Source organism: Octopus bimaculoides, chromosome 11 (assembly GCF_046866305.1).
Source record: "Octopus bimaculoides isolate indiv1 chromosome 11, ASM4686630v1, whole genome shotgun sequence".
NCBI classification, from domain to species: Eukaryota; Metazoa; Mollusca; class Cephalopoda; order Octopoda; family Octopodidae; genus Octopus; species Octopus bimaculoides.
In genome coordinates this window covers 57,013,809-57,023,919 of record NC_142938.1, presented here as the reverse complement: position 1 = coordinate 57,023,919, position 10,111 = coordinate 57,013,809, and the positions used below count along the sequence as shown (strand labels likewise).

The window sequence follows — 10,111 nt, the reverse complement described above, 5'->3', positions numbered from 1 at the left end:
CAGGCCCTTATGTTCTCTTTGATTACTTTCCTTCCAATTATAACCATTTTATTTTCCTTTATTTGCCCTCATTTAAAAACCCATGAGATGTTAAACTAAATGTTAGAGGATGTGATAATTTCAGTTAGTGATTGGAACCATTCTCCTTCAATTACATCATTAACATCCATGGGAAGATATGAACCTCATAACTCATGCATCCTCTTGTAAGGAAAAAAAAACTCTGCCTTTAAAAAATGCAGTTGAAGAAGGAAGACAAGATAGATTATTTTAGATAAATTCTGCAGTGTGTGCCTGAATTTGTCAGATGCTGTTATTAAGCATCCTGTTGCTCAAATTCTATACAATGCCACTTCGTGGCATCTTCATGTTTTCACATAAACTACTTCTATAACAAAATAGCTTAAAGTGATAAAAACATTTGCATTCTAGTATATATAAATCTTCTTTGTGTTGAATATATATAATTTAACTATTTAACTATTTTACAACTCTGGTTTCTAGATACATTTACATTTTTTCATGAAGTAATTTTCTATTAATCTAAATCAATTGTTCTTCGTTTGTATGAATTTAATGTTAAAAAATGTTTGATTTCATCCCCTTTTCTACTTTACCATTTAACTACATTAGATAACAAGCCTAAAAAATATAGCCAAAGCTATATTGGGATCTATATTATATTTATAGATTAAAACTTAAGTGAGTGTGTACATATGTGAAAGAAAGAATTATAATTAGCATTTCTAAGATAATTTAAATTGAAAACATTGATATTTATTCAGGCATAAAAATCTTTAAATTGAATTATCATGTAGGAATTATTTCAACTTTATTTCATTTCTAAATGCATTCTTAGCTTTGTGTCCAACTTCCTCCCATCCACTCATCTGCCTAATTGCATCAAAGTTACTGGCTCAGTGTCTGATTGGAATTCTAGATAAAAAAAGAAAAAAAAACATTAAAAATTTTCAAGGAAAACTGGTGTGTAAATACTTTCATTGTCTGATTATAATAAAATGAAAAAAAGTATTTTAAAAAAAACTCTTTACCCCATTTGTTTTGTCTTGATTCTTTTATTTCTATAAATTCTATCTCGGAGATGAAGATATCAATTAAAAGTTCAGAAATTATAACATTATGTATGGGAAATGTCCATGCAAGCTTTCTTTTCAGATGCAGAATGCTGTCTCCTATTTGTGTGTCCCTTCTGCCTACACCTTCCTCACCCTTAGAGTTGGCATATTCAACATAGCACGTTGAAAGGTAGGTCTGGTGAGATTGTTGAGATGCTTGAATAGAGGTATGTAAATAAGTGTTGCATCCAAGAAGTTAGGTGAAGAGATTTTGCCAGGTTCCTCACAGGCAAAGAGCATAAGTATAAAATCTGGATAGAGAACAATGATGGGATTGGTGATGTGAGCATACTTCTTGTTGAGAAATGGGTTGATAAGGCAACTGTGGTAGTCAGAGTCTGTGGTAGAATACTATAGCTTAGATTAGTTTTGCAAACTGGAACAGCAACTATTATTTCAGCCTACACCCCTCCCTGATGAACAGAAAGACCAATTTTATTACAACCTTTTGCAGACTACCTCATTGACAAATAGCAGTAACCTTCTCTTTGTGGCTAATGACTTCAATAGATGTTGGGCAACATCCATATGGCAGCAATGGATTCAGTTCCTGCAACGAGGAGGGCACCAGGCTGCTGGAGTTCTGTGACACAAGTGACCTTATTACTTGCAGCACTAACATCATCAATCTGGTGGGCACACTAGCCAGATGGACTTCATTCTAGTCAGAAAATGGGGAAATGGTTAATAATAATGGCCAAAACCTTACCAGCTGAAGAATGTACCCCTCAACATAGGTTAGTTGTTAGCAGCTTCAGAATTGGCAAGAAGACGACCAGTGTGGAAAAGAAAGGTCTGGAAGCTTGAGAATCCTCTGAATGGTCAGAGATTTAAGACTTGTTACTAGAAGCATTTGACAAAAAAAAAAAGGAAGATATATCAATGTGGAAGTTCCTACGGGACAATTTGTTGTGGGGCACTGACCAAATTTGTGACTGGTGCAAAGTCCCTTCTCGACCTAAGGTGGTGGAATAGTGTAGTTGGCAAGGCCATTAGAAGACCAAGCTTGAAAGTATGGTGGCAGCAGGGAAATGTATCAGCTAGCCAGAAGGGTGGCTAGGAGACTGGTATATTTAACCAGGGGAAAAGCAGAAAGAAAGAAGTTTGCCAATATCCTGCAGTATGAGAACCAGGGGCTAGAAGTGTTTCAGATTGCAAGGCTATGAGAGAAACTCATGTCTTTGGAGAGAAGTATTTGCATGGATGATGGTTCACTTGCAGCTAGTGATTCTGCAGTGAGGCTTGGAAATGCCATTATGAAAGGCTACTAAATGTAAAGAATGCATGGGAGAAGGAGGGTCTACCTAATATGGACCCAGGGAACCAGCTATCTGAATTAACAGTAGCTTGGTAAAAGTAATTAAGGATATGTAGATAGGCCACCAGGAATCATTGCTGAGATGATTAAAATATCTGGTGGAGTGAGATATGGCCTAGTCTTCCATATAGTTAATCAGATTGTCCATGAGGGAGTTATATCCAACAGCACGTATAGCAGAAATAATTATAGAGATGTCAAACTGCTGGATCAGGTAATGAAAGTTACAGAGGGGGTTATAACTCAACTATGTTGGAAGAGAGCTTAGATGAGATGTTGTTTGGTTTTGTTCCTGGGAGAAGGACGACTGATGCTATATTCCTGGTAAGGCAACTGTAGGAGAAGCGTGTAGCCAAAAATAAACTTCTGTGCATAATGGTCAATGTGGTAGCTAGGAATAAATGAGTGGTTAGTGAGAACTGTACGAGCCATGTTCAGGGATACTGCCAATAAGACGAAGGTTGGCAACAAGTATAGCAATGAATTCAGTGTACAGGTGGGAGTTCAGTGATCAGTTCTCCGCCCCTTGTTCGTCATATCATAGGTCTGTACTGTAATTTGAAATCCTGTCATTGAAAAAGTTACATTCCAAGAATAGCTGATACTCTCAAAGAAGATGATCAGAACTGAAGATTGGGCTTTTGTGAATGGTACTTGGCAAGATGTATAGAAGATGCAAACTTTCCAATAAAGATTGTTTGGGGTAATGAGGCTCGATTAACCACCTAAACAGCATGTACAGGGGACCTGAAAATCTGTACATTAAGGAGGAACATCATATTAATTTACCAAGATATACAGTTTGTGTGGATTATTATCAAAAAGACTAACATGACCATTCTCTTTTGACAGTACTGTGATTGGTCCATTTCCTTGAATTTGCTGCAACAATCTGTCATGTCAAGCATTCAAGAGTACTTTGAAGATCATCATCATCATCGTTTAACATCTGCTTTCCATGCTGGCATGGGTTGGACAATTTGATAGAAGACTGCACCAGGCACCAGTCTGATCTGGCAAAGTTTCTACAGCTGGATGACCTTCCTTACACCAACCACTCTGAGTGTGTAGTGGGTGCTTTTTACATGCCACCGGCATGAGGGCCAGTCAGGCAGTACTGGCATCAACCATGCTTGAATGGTACTTTTTATGTACCACTGGCATGGGAGCCAGTCAGGCGGCACTGGCATCGACCATGCTCAAATGGTGCTTTTTATGTGCTACAGGTACGGGTGGCACCTTCATATCACTATAGGAATGTAAGGGCTTATGTTGATGAGATTTTTACCAAACAGGTGGATTGAACAAAAAAAGTTCAGAAAAATACTCTCCCTGTTCACTGGACCTCACATCAGTAGACTTCTTATGGCGATACTCAATTTTCTTAAAGATGGGACTACGTGATTTTCTTTAAGATGCTGTAATCATTGCAAAAAAGTGAGATTTCAAAAAAGTGAGAGTAATCTCACTTTTTTGAAATCTTACAATAAAGTAAATATGACATCCTCTGACAAGAACCCCATAGTTTCAAATATATTTTTAAATGATAGTTCATAATTTTAACATCATATGAATGACAATTGTTTCAATGATGAACTTACAAAATTGCATAATTACTTTTCTTGGCAAGTCACTAACTGAAAGTTATAAGTTTAAGCAAATTTAGTAATGAGATTATTGTATTTTGCTCATTTGTGTACCAACACGATTCTTATAATTAGAACAGTTTTAATGTTTCATTACAGTACAAAGTATAATTTTAAAGATATTTACACGATTTACTGCTACAATGGTCAATGTCATCTGAACATTATAATCTGTGTATGTAAACACTTTGACTGGGAGAACATGCTTGATTCTAATCGTTTTAAAGTTAATGATATCTAGTAAGGTAATCATTCAGATGTGAGACCTAACTTTCATTTGATATTGTGAGCTCAAACCATTTTTTTTTATAGCAAGTTTTAAAATACCTCATATATTAAATTTTTTCGGATGTGGCATTAAGTTGTCTCCCTTCAATTTTTTTTTTTTTTTGTGACTTACAAGTTTATAAGATAAGATTAAAATTATTTTAAATGATACAGGGTAGTGCACAAAAACGTAGCACAAGTTCTGTAGCATGGTATAAATACAGAAATATATTTGCGCACACAGAAAAGCATCCAATCTTTTGTTTGCAAGAGTCATTGTGTTATTTTGACCACTTGTAACTGTTGAACAAAGATAGCACACTTGTTGACTGCTAGCTACATTATCCTCACTGCATCCTCAGCACATTAATTGATTGTAAGATTGCATTTTTCTGCAGGATGACGTACTCTATATCAAATAGAGTAGAGATTGCAGAAGTGTATGTGAGAATGGGTTCTGTTAAACAAATACACAAAGGTTTTAAAGTTAAGATTCCAGGTAAAGACATACTAGAATAGAGAACAATACAAATGATGATTAAGCAGTGGCATGCTGCAGGGTCAATGAACAAAAGTTATTCAGGACATCTGCCAAAGGATTGCTTGAAATCCAAAGAAGTCAACGCATAAATTTGTGTAGCAGTCTCTCATAAGCAGGAGGTCATGCCAAAAGGTGTTGAAAAGTCTAAAGTTGAAGCCATATCATTTCACATGATAAAGCTAGGCTTATGATACTAAAGCTAGCCATTTTTGTTTTCAGATTATTAGACAAGTGCTTGCCATCATCATTCAATATCTAGATTTCATGCTGGCATGGGATGGTCAGTTCAACAGGAGCAGACAAACCAGAGGACTGTGCCAGACTCTATTGTTGGATGTCCTTTTAATGCTGACTACCTAATACACATGTGTGTGTGTGTGTGTGTATAGAAGGATCCAGAGACAAACTGATATGGAAAAGGCAGTTATGGAAGCTCAAAGATCTTTCAAATGGGTAGAGATTTAGAGATGTTCTTAATGAAGCTTTTGATGCAAAAAGGAAGAGACAGAGACATACAGCAAAGAGGGCAATTGGAAGTTTTTATGGGATAATCTACTGAAGCTAATAGGTCAAATCTATGGTTGGTGCTAAGCTTCTGCCAGACCAAAGGTGACATGGTGGTGAGACAGGGTTACAGAAGAGAAGAGACAGGTTTGGAAAGAATGGAAAAGTGGCTTAGCAAAGAATGATATCAAGTAGCTAAAAAGTAAGCTTGACATCAGGTTTATCTAGTTAGTGCAGAAGCAGAAAGGAAGAGGTTTGCAAATGTCTTACAGCATGAAGATAGAGATTTAAGGTGTTCTGTTTGCTAGACAGTGTGTCAGAGAGAACAGAAATGTTGTGGGAGAGAAGTGTGTATGAATGGATGACATGCTTGCACTTAGTGATTCTAAAAAGAAAGATGTGTGGAAGAGCTATCAAAGACTATTAAATGCAGAGAATAAATGAGAGAAACGGAATCTCCTCCATGTGAATCCAACAGAGGGATCAGCTATCCTGATCGACAGCAATAGGATAGATGAGGCAGTTAAAGATATAAAAACAGGGAAAGCTCCTGGTCCATCAGGAGTCATTGTTGCAATGCTTAAAATATCTGGTAAAGTAAGATATGGCCTTGTTATCCATATAGTTGATCAGCTTGTTCAGGAAGGTATTATCCCCAGTGACTGGTTAGTCAGCTGCTACAAGGGTAAAGGAGATGCTGTAAATAGAATTATAGAGGCATCAAATTGCTGGACCAGGTAATGAAAGTTATGGAAAGAGTTATAGCCTGGTTAATTAAGAACAGACTTAGACTAGATGAAATGTGGTTTGCCTTTGTGTCAGGAAGAATAGATTCTTTGTGATAAAAGTGGTACACTGAAGCTGCAAAATTCCTTTCAACAAACTTTTTACTACTTTCAACCCTTTAGCATTTAAACCAGCCATATCCTGCTCAAATATTCTACCTGCATTATTTTTAAACTGCCCAGATCCAGCTTCTCACACCTACCCTACAATGTAATTCTAAAAATAAGCAATCACATCATCAAAATCTCAAAGCTATGAGGTGATGCATGTTTAATTCAATACAAGATAAATAAATAAGGATTACATCTGACAGACTAATCTGAATGCTAAATGATTAAACAAATGCATCACAAAAAAAAAATAAAAGAAAAAGTTTAATAAGATGGCATGTTGGTATAGGTTGAAGTTTCATCCATACAAGAAGTCTTGAGTATTTTATACATCAGAGATTTGATTGATTGCTTGACTTTATATTACTTGTCTGACCAAGTTGAACATACTTCATTACAATGAAAAATGTGGGCTCATGCATGTTAATATTCTTAAATTATTACACCTGGAAAAGTACAGAACAAGATTTCTACAGTAGAGATTTCTCATCTCTAAAGGAAACAAAATAGTACTTAAGATTAAAATTCTACTGTACTTAAAATATTGCAGCTAAGAATAACATTTTAAAAACTTACTATATTTTATCAAAACAAAAATTATAAAAACATTACTGGGTTTTTCCAAAAATAAGCTCATCTGATTTTAAGCCTATGGGCTTATATTCAGAAACTCTTTTCTTGTACAGCCTCAATAACTTTTATTATTTTCAGAAAAAAAAATTATTTAAGAAAATTACTATTTTTAAATCTCACAACAAGAGATATTCAGCAACAGTATTTTGTAGTAAAGATTGTTTTTTCCAGCATAACATGACAGTCCTGGCTTAGGGCGAATGTTGTTGTAATTTATCCCCAGGAGACATCGTCTCCAGCTGGCTATATGACATGATCTGTGTCCCTTGTTCGAAAATATAAGGACACAGATCATGTTGTATAGCCAGTTGGAGATGATGTCTCCTGGGGCTAAATTACAGCAACATTCATCCTAAACCAGGACTGCCATGTTATGTTGGCAAACAATCTTTACTACAAAATTATTCAAGTCTGTAATTAAGCCCATGGGCTTATTTTTGGAAAAAGCAGTATTTTAAAAATGAAATAAAACAAAATTACTTTTAAAAAAATACAGTAGAACTCACCTAATTAGTCATCTAAGGAGAAAACTAAAAGTGACAAATTAGTAATGAATTGGGCTAATTCTACTGTATTAATGCTAACAAATTTTAGTTATGATTTATTTGTCAGATAATTTTTTTTTTTTTAATGTGGAAGAATTGACCAAGTATATGGTTGATTTGAAACCATTTAATGACCATTCTACTGTAATCACTGTTTTTTTTTTTCTTTTGTAATGGGATTTCAACTGAAGCGAAAAAAAATATCTTGGCAATATTATTTACAACTTCATATTTTATTGTTTGTATTTGAATCAACTAAATAAAATTACTATTTTAATTGTATATTTCAAAAGACACGATTTAAAAAAAAAATTGTTTAAATTCATTTTTGATTCTTTTTGTACCATGCTTTTAAAGATTTACTTGTTTTTTAGATTCTCATAATAAGTAAAATAAATTATCTCAAATTTACCCAATATAATGAATTTTAATTTTTAAAATGCTATTCTTGGCTGCAATATTTTAAATACAGTAGAATTTTAATTTTAAGTACTTTTTAGTTTGCTTTAGAGGCAATGAATTACGCAAATTCTACTGTAGAAATCTTGTTCTGTAGTTTTCCGGGTATAATAATTGAAGAATATTAACATGCATGTGCCCGCATTTTTCATTGTAATCCACTTTTTGTCCAGGCAATGCAATAAAACTAATAAATATTCTTTTGTTAAAAAATATTTGAATTAAATAAAACCTGCCTGTATATTTATTTCCTTTAAAATTAATAAATTTTTTTAAGATAATGAGAAATGTTATTATAATTGTAAAACATACTAGATCGTATACTACAACTTAGATAAGTTTCAACCAAAGATTGGCCCAGGAATCGTGACCCATTCAAGTAGGGAATTGTTGACTGAGATGTATCCAGGTATAGGCAGCTTATCTGGTATCCTTGGAAGAAATTTGTCTAGGTTTTATTTGAAGGTGACGAGTCCTTTTTCTTCTTTGATTTGTTTTGGGATAATGTTAAACAGGGCAGAGCCTCTTGAGGAAAAGAAATTGTGTTGCAGTGAATTTATGCCAAGGCTTATGGCATATAGATCAGACTGAAGTTCAGTTCTGTCTACTTCATTGATAATTTTTTGGAGCTTGGAGCCATCTGCAAATATTTTTAGTTTGCTCTGTTTGATGATGCTTGATTTGTTGTATATAGAGACTATAAAGAGAAGCAGGCCAAAAACAGTCCCCTGAGAGATTCCACTAGTAACTTTCGCTGTGCTTGAAAGGATTCCACCAATTGTAGCATGTGTTCAGTTCACCAGGAAATACTTTATCCAGTATAGCAGTTTACCACTGATTCCAATTCTGGACAATTTTAACTGGAGGATATTGTGGTTGACTGTCAAACACTTTACTAAAGTCAAGATATATGGCCTCAGAGTTTGGCCCTGATCCCAAAGCTTTAAGGACAATATTGATGTGATGTAAAAGCTGTATTAGTTGGAATTTAGTAAGGTTGTAGCTCTCCAAGAAGTCAGTTAGTTGGAATTTAGTAAGGTTGCAGCTCTCCAAGAAGCCAGTTATCCTTGGTTTCATCATCCTTTCAAACACCTTGATGGAATGGGAGATGAGTGAGGTTGGACAAAAGTTAAATGCAAAAGACTTGTTTCCCTTTTTGAAGACCTGATTGACAGATTTGGATACACACAGATCATCAATACAACAAAATATTCTAAATGGAGACCACTTAGACATGCAAGAGACAGATTGCTGCAGTAGCAAACTCCAACTTTCACAGTCTCTTCAAATACCCAGACATATATACAATATACCTCAACACTATTACTACAACAACATATTAACAACTAGAATATTTCCTACTCAAAACTAATAAATGTGAAAACAAGTGAAAGCAGAAATAATTCTCCCTTAAGTGTTTACCTGCACACAATCTCAGTATTTTCACATATCCCCTTGAGCCACTCTTATATTTCTCACCATCTCTACAGTCACCACTGTCCCATCTCTAACCACTTTTCCCTGTATCCTCTATATCACTTTTATTCACTCAAACTGTACCTTTTGGGTATGTCCTCGACACATCTCCATCATCATCTATCTCTCTCTCTCACTCTACATGTCTCTCTATCTTTTTATCTCTTTTTATTCTTCTTTCTTTTCCAATTGGGGTAACCAAGTATCTCCTCTTAAGCAAGATACCTATTTCTACTCTTCTATTATACTTTAACCTCTCACTTTCAAAATTATTCCTCCTTCCAGTTGTGGGGTCTTTGTTTTGTACATTATTTGGTGACCCCACTGCTGCAGGTGCCATGTATAAAACATTCAGTACACTCAGTAGTTGGAGTCAGGGAAGGATATCCAACTGTAGAAATCATGCCAAAGCTGACAATGGAGCCTGTTAAACTGTTCAACCCATGGAAGCATGGAAAATGAATGTTAAGTGATGATGATTATGATGATAATGGTGATGATAAACATATGTGTACATACTGCATATTTTCTTGTTCAATCTGAATTATAATGGTGTTTTTTCTTCAGTTGTAACCAAGACTGAAATCGCTGGGTGTATAAAAGATATGAATTCACTTGTGTGAACCAGTTTCACCCCTCTTCAAATGACAGATGGAGAGATGATTTATAACAGTTATTTTGAAATTACAT

General features: G+C 34.9%; 1 protein-coding gene across 1 annotated transcript in view; it reads left to right on the top strand.

Annotated features, from left to right (window-relative positions):
- LOC106876302 (transmembrane emp24 domain-containing protein 10) overlaps window positions 1-1,051 on the top strand; it is a 23,193-nt gene extending 22,142 nt beyond the window's left edge. Inside the window, exon 5 of the mRNA XM_089360149.1 lies at window positions 1-1,051. This exon is cut by the window's left edge and continues 231 nt beyond it. The gene's annotated coding sequence lies outside the window, so the exon portion shown is untranslated.
- Window positions 1,052-10,111: the final 9,060 nt, after the last annotated feature.